This window comes from Macrobrachium rosenbergii, chromosome 8 (assembly GCF_040412425.1).
Source record: "Macrobrachium rosenbergii isolate ZJJX-2024 chromosome 8, ASM4041242v1, whole genome shotgun sequence".
NCBI classification, from domain to species: Eukaryota; Metazoa; Arthropoda; class Malacostraca; order Decapoda; family Palaemonidae; genus Macrobrachium; species Macrobrachium rosenbergii.
In genome coordinates this window covers 60091822-60104463 of record NC_089748.1, presented here as the reverse complement: position 1 = coordinate 60104463, position 12642 = coordinate 60091822, and positions in this window count along the sequence as shown.

The window sequence follows — 12642 nt, the reverse complement described above, 5'->3', positions numbered from 1 at the left end:
CCATATCTTGTAGTCCTCTTACATACTTTTTTTTTTCTTAGAAGAGAATCGTGATCGTGACAAACCTGAGTTTTCTGCGAATTTTCTGATCGAAAAATTCTTGACTTGACGATCGCCAGTCGTGAATAATCTAATCCAGAAATAAGCCACCGCGTTCTACAGGATTGTTTACGTTTATGGGAACGAATACTACCTCTTAAAATATGACGGCTGGGATTTACGACGCAGCTATCTGGTTCCTCTGTCTCTCGCAATATCACTGATGGAATTTTTAGTGTTTAAAGCCACATATGCAGTGCCAAATAATAATAATAATAATAATAATAATAATAATAATAATAATAATAATAATAATAATAATAATACAAAAAATTTTATCTTGTTGAAGCCTATATCATAACGACATTTTGCAATCATAGGGAGAAAATACCCAAACATTTAAAACAATGCAAGAAAGCACCAAATGATCTTACCTTCCAGATCATTATGGGGTGGAGATAAAAACACTAATTTATTTGAGGCCAAAAACGAGTAACTTGATCTTTTGTGCATTTTAGAGTAATTTATGCAACTTGCCACTGTTAGTTAAGTCAACTTTAAATGAAACAATAGATAAGTGATCAAAGATGGATTCAAATAATGTTAAAATACGAGAATACTGTCCCTGTTCGTACTCACGGCTCCAAGTTTCGAGAAAGTTTTGCTGGATATGGTGTGGAGTGGTTTCTAATAAAGAATTTCCCCATTTTTATACATGAGATTAAGTCTAGAAATATTTGGAGAAAATTTAGCGATTTCCTGAACAAACCATAACTAATGAAAAATTGATAAAAATATTCACTGGCAATGTATATTTTAGAAGGCTTATTTCTACTGGCTCCTGGTAGTATGGCAAATAAATTTTGTTGAGTAGTAGGTCACGCAGACACGGTGGGCTCACATATGATTTAGCAAAGAATATATGATCAAACCGTAAACCGATAATGATTCCTTTGGCTTATAATGCGAGTTTTCTAACACAAAAGACAAAACTGAGGAGTTACCCGAACAGGTGTCTCTTGGGGGTACAATAGATTAACGAAAAGAGAGGAATTAGCCCCAACTATGACGTTTGGCCCTTTAACCATTAATTAAACTTCTGCTGGGTGAATATCCTAGCCTAGGTAAATCGAGATTACATTGTGTCCCTGTTTCCTGTAAAGTGAGTAACTTATTTCTGTCGAGGCCCTATGAGATGTAACAGTTTTCAAGAATAGAACAGAATATAGAATTTAGGCCAAAGGCTAAGCGCTGGGACCTATGAGGTCATTCAGCGCTGAAACGGAAATTGACAGTGCAAAGGTTTGAAAGGTGTAACAGGTGAAAAACCTCGCAGTTGCACTACGAATCAATTGTTAGGAGAGAGTGGAAAGTAAGATGGAAGAGAGAATATGAACGATGGAGCAGCAAAAGGAATGAAAGGGGTTGCAGCTAGGGCCGAACGGACGCTGCAAAGAACCTTAAGTAATGCCTACAGTGCACTGAATGAGGTGCAATGATGGCAGTAATCCCTACGGGGGTAACAATTTCAAGGTCTATTTTCAGTTAAATTTATCAATATTTTTTTTTATTCTAAATCATTATTTTTTTTAAAACTACTGTATCCTACCCTTTTTGATGGCACAAATATCAATCGAAAACTTACGGTGTATAATAAAACTCGGTAGAAGTTCTGCTACCCATCATGGAAGAGCGAATAAAAGTTTTTTGGCAGAGACAAGCTGTAGAGCCGTTAGTGATCCGTCTGCGTTATTATCTTTGCGAAGACATTAAACTCTGGAAGTCTGCCGCTTTCCCGTGGGTCTCTGTAGTCCCTTCGCAGGGCCAACTTCCGTTTTCGGCTCCTCGTGGACCAAGAGCTCTTCTATTCAAAAGAAGAAGAGAATAGGAAGACTGATAAACGAATGGAACAACATAGGGGTATTAAGAGAGGAATGTAACGTATAGCCTTACGTAAGCAGGAAGCTCTCTCTCTCTCTAAGACCTTCTTGGTGGTTATCATCAAATATCGTGTTTTATCATTTCCATTCTTAGGTCTCTGGCACGAATACTATAAATGGTATAATGATGGCACCAAAAACACCATTCCCTGATCCGGGCCATGTCCCGACTGAGGCTGAGGGTAGCTTCATTTCTCATAAGAGGAGACTTTACTACACCCACAGGTATTGCATCATCAGTATACTGAACAGTCTTGTTTTCCAGGCCAACAGCCACATCACTTGTATACACTAAAAATAAGTGGACCAAGAACACTGCCCTGAGGAACTCCAGACACACTAGGTCTTGGTTCACTAAAGATCCCGCCCACAGCAACTAGCTGATGCCTACCTGTATGAAAATCTTGAAGTAATCTTAAAATATATTGACCCACTCCAGTATTCTGAAGTTTATAAATAAGTGCCTTGTGATTTATTAAATCGAAAGCAGTACTAAAATCTGTTTGAATTACTCTGCACTCCAAACCCTTGTCAAGGTTCCCTTGTAAATGGCATGTCAAGTTGAAAGGAGCATCACAGGTACCTAACTGCTTCCTGTATGCATATTGACTATCATCTAATAATCCTTTAGATTCCACATACCTATATAGTGGCTTAAAAATAAGTCTTTCAGCAACTTTGGAGAGCACAGGGAGAATAGAGATATATACAGTATATGTCACTCATATATGTATATATTGATTTGTTTTTACACTGTAGGCAACGGTTTAAGTAAAAGTACATGAAAAAGAATGTCGGCTGAGGGCCTCCTTTAAAGGGGGAATTATCAGGTAAGCACTCAGGTTTCACTTAGTTTATTATATTTACAATAGGCACATATCAGAAGAAAAAATGGAGTGTAAATCAAGACAGGTAAACATAATCCTGTCGTACAGTAAGAATAACAAACAAAGGGGTATTTTCCCTGAAGAACCTCAAAGGGCACTGCAGCGGGGAGAGAAACTCTTATCTGTAATCGGGAACACAGGTTGTGATGTAGCTGCTATAGGGAGCTTTAATTAAGGAATTCAGGGATTGCACAGAAGGTGCTTAAAAGGAACTTGATTCCGATGACTCTAATTTCAAATAATTAAGCTATAATTCACTTCACTGGATTTTAGATTAATACAGCATAAACTACAAGCAATACAGGTCTTGCTGCAAGTATATCGCCTTAGAAAATGAAATGGAAAAATAGTAAAAGACTGACAGGGATGTGACTAACATAAGAACCTTGACTTGGGTAAATTATCTTCACCGGGAGACGGATTCCTTGTCCTTGGGGGGCCAGCAGTGGAGGGTAGTGTTAAGGGACTCACTACAAAAGTAACCTTAGGCTTGGGACAGCAAGAGGGACTATAGTGTCGTGGGTGAGTTCCAACATCTGAGTGGTCAGGTCTTTGTTCGCCCTTTTTGTGCCCTAGTAAAGATTACATCTTTCTTCATTCCAGGTGGCGTTATCGTTGTTCACCTGGCATCCAGTTTTCTATATGCCCTGCATGTAGGGTGTGCAGTCATCTGGCCTGGTTGTTCAAGATGGCGCCGGGTACATGGGTCAGTCGCTAAGTGTGGGAGCCGCTTTCTCTTTGGGCTTTTCTGCCTCTGCCAGCTTTGCCTTCCTCAGGCACGATTAGCGTCTCCAGATGAATAGCACCTGAAATCAAGGTCTTTGGCAGTCACTTGGGCAAAGAAAAGATTAAAGATTAACCAAACAGGGTAGTGGTGACAGGTGAATAGGGTCGAATTTTACCCACAGTTACCTTTAAGATTAGAAGGAATATAATGAACATTATTTAAAGGAAAGTAAAATTATTCTTATATTGCAATTTATGTTAGGTCTTGGAAGATGAAGTGGCATGTGTGAGGTTTACCTCATTAACAATATATACATATAATATATATATATATATATATATATATATATATATATATATATATATATATATATATATATATATATATATATATATATATATATATATATATATATATATATATATATATATATATATATATATATATATATATATATATATATATATATAATATATTATAAGTATATATTGTAATGAAAAACCTAATATATATTCCTCAAGACCTAATATAAAGAATATAAATAATATATATAGAGAGAGAGAGAGAGAGAGAAGAGAGAGAGAGAGAGAGAGATAAGAATATCAAAATGGACCATATGAGGAAAGAGAAGGAAATCTAGGGGGTTTTCTGAGAAGGGTAAAATCTGTTGTCCTTAGTTGCCATCTGGATAGGAAGATGAAAGACAAAAACCACAGTTACGATGCAGAAACTACATAGATGGGAAAGGTGAGAAAATCTAAATTTAAAGAAACCTTTTACAGATAACACTCATTTAAAGGTTATTTGTGGGAGCACAGAGAAAGGTAAGTAAAGTAAATTGCTATACTTCGAAGGTACTGTCAGTCCTAAAGCAAGGATAAATGCCATAAAGATTATTAATAATCTGGTTGGTATAAAAAGATCACATATTTTCACCGTGTAAAGAGGCAACAATAATACTGATGTTTACTGCTATTAATAAATGTCCGTTTTGGTCACGTTTTTATCTATTATTGCTGTTTTTTTATATAAGTATTAGACAAATTACCATATTTTATATATATATATATATATATATATATATATATATATATATATATATATATATATATATATACATACATATATATATATATATATATATATATATATATATATATATATATATATACATACATACATATATATATATATATATATATATATATATATATATATATATATATATATATATATATATATATATATATATATATATGCACACACACGTATAAGGGAGTTAAAATGTAATATACCAACCTTCTGGCTATAAGGGTAAATGTGTTATAAGTGCTTACTTTGAAAAGCTTTGCACCTCAAAGATACAATTTGCGAAAATTAACACGGGTTCAAGAGGAATGGTAACATTCTGGGATCAGTATCCATGTCTATTTGATTGATTTTTCCTTATATAGAATTTTTATGTTAAATTCAGATAAAATTGAAAATAATTGTAAATTTTTGAAATTATATTAAAAAAATTCAAATTTTCTATTTAATTTTGATACTGACACAGAATCGTTGAACAAATGGAATTTAAGAAACGAAAATAAAAACAGTCAGTCAAGAGCAAAGGAAGTTTCGTTCCATATAAGCCTCAGGATGTGTCCCCTGTGCCAGGTAAGCTCTGATTTCTAGCTACGGGCAAAGGAGACCAATATATGATATTGGGGTAAAAATGTTCAACAGCCATAATGGGAATTCTATGCATTTATTTACAGAAAATGTAATGATATAATAATACGGCAAATATTGCCGAAATTGCAAGCTTCTCATATCGCTAACTGACAACTGTCAACAGCTGAGGACTAACGCGATGCCTTGCAGATCATCATCACTGCAAGAGAATAAGACATTCTTCATTTTCTCTTCATATATGACACGCATCTAAAATCTGAAAGCACCAGACTATTCAGGGTGAATTTATTGTGAAAAAAACACGAGTTTTATTTTATCTTGATTGTGTGAATAATGCAAAAACCGATGATAAGTAAAAACAGGTATAAAGAATTAAATACTTCTCTCTTCACTTTTACTCGTTGTAATTCTTTTGTTTTATCTTATTGATTTCAGGAAATCACGATTTAGTTGTACAATTAATACTGAATCCTATAGTATGACCAAAACTTTCCTATCTTGTGCAAAACGTGAGATAAATGAAGAAATATAAACATATTGCAAGTTTTCTGAGCTACAGACGTAAAAATGAAACTGAGCAAGCCGCCTATCTCCGCGTACCAGCCAATCAGAGGCCGCCAAACAAACGTCTCGTAGGCCCAAGAATCTACCTTAAGTGAACCAGCTATAGTAAGCTGAATTAGAAGTAAATATGCTTTTTGTGTTAACAATTTTAGCACATTATTGTGGTGCATAAATGCAATGGCGACTTCAGTTTTGCAATCACAACATCATTAACCTTATACATGCCAATTACTGTCAAGTAAAGACGATCTCCGTTAATAAAAAGGCGTAATAATCAGTGGGTCTGTAGGGTACGGATTGCGTCAACAAGTCTCGTCTTTCAAACATGTTAATGTGAGAGCATTTCAGGACGACTTAACCAAACCGTAGAAAGCAACTTCTATTACCCCATTCGATGCTAAAATAGTTGTATTTTTTTAATGTGTAACAAATCTTGGCTTAATGTGTTTTCATTCAACCATATGTCTCATAGAGTGGTAATAAACAAGAAACTGTAGTTTGGTAGCCTAGACTAGACCTATGCCCTCGAACTACTCGTTTGGCAAGCTGTTATATCATTTAAACCTTAATCTAATAACAATTTAACTCCGGATAAATTAATATGATTGCTGTAGGGTAAAAGTCATCGAATCGTTATGCCAAGGAGAAAAAAATATCCTGTAAGAATTGTGACAATAATGGGAAGAATCTTGTCCGTGTAAGCGGTAGCCTTGTGCCTATTGATTAGGCTGTTATTTTTATAGTTTTGCCCGTTTTTGGAAAATAGTTTGATTCCACATTAGTTCAAATTACTTTCTTATTGTAGTTTCCCTTTAACAATTCACTCGAAGGGAGAGATAAAAAAGAAATGCTTTTATGAAGGAGAAGAGAGAGAAAAACAAACGAGTGTAAGAGAGAGAGAGAGAGAGAGAGAGAGAGAGAGAGAGAGAGAGAGAGAGAGAGAGAGAGAGAGAAATAAGGTAATCCCATTGTCTTAAAGCATCGCATTATAGAACTAAGGCCCAACATTTTTTTTAACAATTGATAATTGACGAAATTCAGTACCTTTTACATAAAAATTGCAATATTAATATTAAATAATATTCCCTACCCTTTTATAAGTTACCTCTTATCGATAGGTGCGTAAGATTTTCAGTTAGGCTGAGCTTTTCATTGTCACTAAGTGTCCTTCATTATTGTTGCCCGGAATGAGGTAAAATCGGCACACCGCCGAAAAACAGACATCTCCAAATGCGCTTCCAACAATATTTTTTTTTTTATTTCCTTTATTTGGATTTACATGTACTTTTCGATAGTGATAAGTTTTTGTTTCATCTAGTAATAGAGAAGAGGGAATGTTTTCTTGTATGTAGGCCTAGTTGATTTTATCTCACACCAGCCTTGGCCACTTAAATGTTTATCACCGTCATAGAGCGTCAATAACATGAAGTGTCGATCTCCTTGCCGAGCGTATGACCTCAGGCGGCCATATTGACATTCCAGTCCAGCTTACGGTAGTAACAGTACTATTCTATACAGGCAAAACACTGTGGTAGTCCGTTTCCACCCACCCCCGTTTAATTATTATAAAAATGTCTCACTTCATTACAGGTAAGTTAATCATTACCATATAATAGCCTATATTTTGAAATATTATTGTTTCGAGATCTGTTGTAGTGGTATATTGCATTCTAATTTGTGTATATCTCAAATATTAGAAAGCATCCTCTAAACACAACACCAATGGAAAAGGCTAGCAAAGTCCTTTCTGTCTATTCTAAGGCTTTGGAACGATACTTCGAGAGAACTGTTGAAGGGAAACTACTATAAGAAAGTAATTTTGACTAATTTGGAATCAAACTATTTTCCCCCAAAAAAACAAACAAGGAAAATAACTGCCTAATCAACAGGCACATGACAAAGATTCTTCTCTTTGTTGTTACCATCCTTATAGGATATTTTTTTTCTCCTTGGCATAACGGTTCGATAAATTTTACCATGCAGAAATCATATTCATTCATTCGAAATTAAGTTGTTATTAGAATAAGGTTTAAATGATATAACATCTTGCCAAATGAATAGTTCGAGGCATAAGAATGTACACTTACAGTAGTGCCTTGCAATCCAAGCTTGCTTCGCATAAAGATTTTGTCATCAGTGGCTTCCAAATAATAATGTGATAATAATGACTTTCAGAAAGTTGAAGTGCCTCATTAATTTTCAAAACACAAAACGAGTGTTAAGTAACCATAGTTTAGCGGTCTCGTTAAACACGGTGAATCGTCCCCGCTTGTATGTAAACAATATCTTCCCTACAAAACCACCGAAGTGGCGAGAGTAGTATAGTAGTATCTGGACTGTGGCGAATGGTGGAGTGGAATAGTGCGCGGAGTGTATAGGATACAAGCTTTGACTACTGGAGTACTGGAGTAATAACAGAAAAACGTTTATGAAATGTACTTTCGCCGTACGTGATGAGTTCAACAACTGAATGGGTGAGATGGAATAGAAAACGGGTAACCATTGTCAGACCTTTCGACGTAAAGAGAAAGAGAGAGAGAGAGAATCAGAAATGCATGCAGAGGTCAGACGGGAATCACAAAAAAAGTTCTTAATAAACTGTTCGCTCGACTGGCCATTTATTCTGAGGTCGTTCAAGGCCTTTAATTACGATAGCCAATGAGTTCATACATCCTGACTTTTAGTCGAATGAAATCCTCAACCAACATTAAAGACCAGAAGTTAATAAAAATTATGTAATTTTATGTTCAGCAGATTAGGCAAAATGTCATTAAATCTGTTTAATAATTATCAATAGCCAGCCTAGAATTCATAAAATAAAGTTGGCATCATAATGAAAGTTTTTATACGACTTACCAAAGGCTTTCTGTTCACACTCCCAAGGCTTAGACCCACGTCCCAACGCTAAGGTAAGCAGGAGGTTCCTTCGTATACACTGTGGGAATATTGAGATTCCTTACTAAGAATAGTCATTTGTTTAAGAAGTATATGTGCGTCACACTTTGCGTGGTTGAAGAAGTATTGCGTAATCTTCTTGATAGAACTATGCTTATAAGATCGCCTGTACTATTGTTTATTGATTTAAGAATCTGGAAATAGTTAGAGTTGTGAACTAGGCCTAATATGGTCAATTTCTCATTAGTTTGTAAAAGTTTTTGTACCAAGACTGCCGTCAGGGTTATGAAGTGCTAAAGGATATGTACGTAATTTTTGTAGTTCATTAGTAAGATATGGCAAACGAGAATTTTGCGTGTGCTATGGGCGGGCGTGTTACGGGTTGCACCAGGAGCGAAAGCCCATCCTGGCATAAGGCCAGTCCAATTTACGATAGGATTTACTGGTGATATTAACCTATGAGAGAAGTGAGGAAGGATGGAAGCAAACGGGGATCGCAGGTAGGGAATGTTGTGAAGAATTAGAGAAAAACTTCATATTTTTGGCATCTTTTAAGAGGAAAGTGTTTGGGAAGTCCGAGTTGGCACGAAATATGTAGAGAGAGAGAGAGAGAGAGAGAGAGAGAGAGAGAGAGAGAGAGAGAGAATTGCAATACCTTGATCGTTAATATCTTGGGTAAACATTGCATATTAAAGGTAACTATATCGTCTTGTTATCCACACATTCAAATAAAAATTAACGGACGAAAACGTACTGTCGAGGGGTAATTTCCCAAAATTTAACATCATGTGTGTTACAGGTTACTACGTCTGCCAATAATACATTAAAATTAGTTTACATAGCTAAGATATTGCTTAATTTTTAAGTGGTACATTTAGTAAAAAAGGTAAACACACACACACACACACACACACACACACACACACACACACACACACACACATATATATATATATATATATATATATATATATATATATATATATATATATATATATATATATATATATGTGTGTGTGTGTGTGTGTGTGTGTGTGTATACTTTTGTACAAAATGAAAAGGTCGGGACATGAAGTCCCCACTCATGGACGTTACGTATCATTATTAAAAGTCGAATTAAGGTACCTTCATTCAGCATGCTTACATAGATGCTGGTGGATAGAGAGACTGGACGATGGCTTCGTAATACGGAATTCATAGAAAATTTTTTTCAAAATTTATGTTCAAAACTAAATTTAAGTTACAGTAGCATATCGTTTTCACAAACAAAATAAAAATTTGCTTACTTATTGTCTTTTTTTTTTTTACATTGTGTGATATCTCGAGATTATCAACGTTCCTCCGTAAGTTTCAAGATGTAATTTCTTATCATTAATTTTAAAGTGAATTTGTTGTATATGTTACCCGTAATGGTTGAACTTTGTTAAACCATATTTCAACATTTAATCCCAGTTACTTTGGTTTTATAACGAGGCGGCGAATAAGAGGCAGGTTCAAGGTAATCCCTGACAGGCCAAGAACTCTTGCAAGCGTAAGAGTAGCATTTGCCATTAGGGAAAAACAGAGGGACGTCTATATGCAGTCAGATGTGTATTCTCACACCTGAGGAATGGTTAACAATCCTTTATACAATTTAGGAAGAGATTTCAAATACACATGGTTGGAAAGCTTGCAATGCCTTATATACATTAGCAATTACAGTTCTGACAAGGATATAAAGTATCTTTTGAAAAATGCATAAAAGATCGTTGGAATCGGGACCCCTGGATCTGTTTCCTGAGAGAACTCCACGAGTCTCGTAGATTTTGTTTTGAAGCGTCGCGACGATACCCTGGGGGTCCCGGCGACAGATCTGGACCTCGCAGTTTCAGTCTCATTTGCTGATACCGGCTACTACCTATGACCGTTGCACACGAATCCTACTCATTGAGTATTTTGAAATTCTCTTTTCTTCAATTTCCGAGGAATTGATGATATTGCTTTTGTCTCGATCAGAAAAGTTGTTACCTTATCACTGATATTTGTGAGTAAATTATGTTACGAAGTTTCAATAATTTCCTGAGTCTGTTTCCCCTTTTAATCCCTTGTCCTCTTTCTTCGTCTCCATCTGTTTCCCTTTTAAAACCTTGTCCTCTTCCATCGTCTCCGCCTGTTTCTCTTTTAATCCCTAGTCCAGTTCTTCGTCTCCGTCTGTTTCCATTTCAATCCCTTGTCCTCTTTCATCGTCAGTAAACTTCGGTGGGCTTTCAGAGGCTTAAAGAGAAATCGTCAACCGTCAACATTCCAGTCGAAAAACAGAAATTCGTTTAATGGGTTTGGAACGAACGAGAAAGGTCCATTAATGCTCAGATTTGTCGTTTTCATTTTTTTGACTGTCGTAACGAATGTTAGGGTTGTTTGTTAGTCTGTGAACGTCTCCTTTTAATCCTCTGTGAGCGTCTCCTTTTAATCCTCTTTTATGTATGATTTGTTTGCCACTGTGGGCGTTTACTAACTTTCTTTTTCATTTATATATTTCAGTTTTTAGCACAAGTTATGATTGTTTTACTTTTCGAGATTGTATTAAATGAGTATATACAACACTTCTCTCTTGATCATTTACAGTCGCACAGTTCGTATAACTGGACAAATTATTTAAACGCTTATCTTTGTTTTTAAGCATACAGTGCAAGTTGAATTATATGACGTCATTGCTGATCATGCATTTATCATAGTTCCATAACATATAATTCTGAACTGTTAGCAGAAAGGAAAGGAATTCCGAGAAACTGCTGGATAGGTGTGACCGGAAAAAGTTTTGAAACAGAAACGTTATATTATGCGCATTCGGAAGTGAATGGCGCATTATTTGTTGGGAGCTTTGATGCGCTGCTGATTATCCTTATGGGTAGGTGTATCAGGTTGCTAATGATGTGTAATTCTCTTCACAAGGGGTGCATCCATGATTCTGTCAAGAAAAGTGGTTGAGTATACCTTAGTTTTACCAGACCACTGAGCTGGTTAACAGCTCTCCTAGGGCTGGCCCGAAGGATTAGCCTTATTTTACGTAGCTAAGAACGATTTGGTTACCTAGCAACGGGACCTACAGCTTATTGTGGAATCCGAACGACATTATACCGAGAAATTAATTTCTAACACCAGAAATAAATTCCTCTAATTTTTCACTGGCTGGCCGGAGAATCGAACGCTGGCCTAATATAGGAGGGCGATTGCCTTCATTGCATTTGGGAACCATTTCTATGTAGGAGAAAGGGGCTTAACGATAAAATATCTTCACAAAACGTTCACTCCATATTACATTCGTATAGATTCAAGTCCTCAACACCGTCGTAGATTCCAACGAACAACAACAAACTGTTACAACCAAACATACAGAGGCCAGATTTACGTATTTCATATTAACAAGCCCCCCACCCTCTCTCTCTCTCTCTCTCTCTCTCTCTCTCTCTCTCTCTCTCTCTCTCGTGTTCCTTTGAATTAAGTAGGAAACAATGAAAGGGGCATGATTTTAAGTATAACTGAAAATTACTCCTGACGCAAAGTACCGTAATATAAACGTCATTCTTCGGTGTTTTAACTACGCTATAAGCCATTTAATTACATTTTACTGACAGCATGAGAGCTGCAGATGGAAACCGGTTTCGAGAATACGCAATTCAAAAATAAGTAAAAAGTAAATTAGAGTTACCCTTCGAGAGTGGAGAGGTCACATCGCCCCCCAGTTAGGCAATCGCAAATGGGTCAGTCGATTATGTAATATTGAGATGCTGGTGGTAGGGGAAATGGGATTGGGGAAGGGGGGAATCAAAAGAAAATGTCATTCAGTCTCTATTATAGATTAACCACATTCAAGCTGAGCCTCGGCTAAACGAGTCTTGCACGTAACGTACACATTACGTTTTACAACCATAGA